Consider the following 1016-nt stretch of genomic DNA (forward strand, 5'->3'; position numbering starts at 1 on the left):
TCAGCTCAGAAAGTCTTGGCAGCAACAGACTGACCGGAGTGGTGTACGGATCGAGCCGTGCTGTGATGGGGTTCGCTCCTCACTGAACAGCAGGAGTGCCCTGATGAATGTTTCCAAAGAGGATCGGAAGCAGGACCAATTTTTTCTTTCTTTTCTACATTTTTTTTTTTTTTTTTAAGAAAGCCATTCCATGGGCAATTTTCCCAGGACGACCCCATTATTATTCTGCAGAGATGTCTGCCCCCTCCAAACCCTATGGGTGGTCTTTTTGAAGGCAAAAAGGAGAGGAAAAGAAAAGAAAAAGCTACAAAAAAAAAAATCTAGTGATACATCCATGGTGACTGAACCATTGCAAAGTACACAAGAACGTCAAGAACTAAGCCAGCACAATAGATTTAATGTAAATAGCGTAACAACTGCAAAACAAATAAGAACATACATTTTTATTTAAAAAAATATGTTTCAGACATCATTTTTAGTTTGAGTTCTTACTGATTTTGTGAGCATTTTTTTTTTCTCTTGCATTCAGTAGCAGTGGCAATCGACACACACACACACACACACACACATGCACACACACACATGCACACACACACTTGCTTCCAACTCATGCAGTCCATAAAGTTCTTTCCTAAACCAACAAGACACATCCAGAGGAAACCCATGCTAAATCATTTGGAAAGACAAGCTTACTACAAACCTATCACCATGGAAGCTTTACCCTCAGCTCAAGAACTACTGTTTGAACAAATGGGGTGTAGATGGTGGACACATTTTATACTTCTTGAGTTGTATTAATTACCGTCTACACTCGCAATCATGAAAATAGACGCCTATCATAGTTTAGATGCACTCTTATGTATTTTTGTCTTGCTACTTTTTCGTATTTTGCTTTCCAATTGACCATTTTTAGCAGGGAAAACTTTGCCTCACGGCCATCAATCTTGCAACAGCCCTGATAGCGACACTGTCCTGTGCCAGGAGGCCAAGCTGGGCCAGCCTGCTGGAAACCTTGG

Source organism: Poecilia latipinna, unplaced genomic scaffold (assembly GCF_001443285.1).
Source record: "Poecilia latipinna isolate Pla-1442-1.1 unplaced genomic scaffold, P_latipinna-1.0 Scaffold812, whole genome shotgun sequence".
NCBI classification, from domain to species: Eukaryota; Metazoa; Chordata; class Actinopteri; order Cyprinodontiformes; family Poeciliidae; genus Poecilia; species Poecilia latipinna.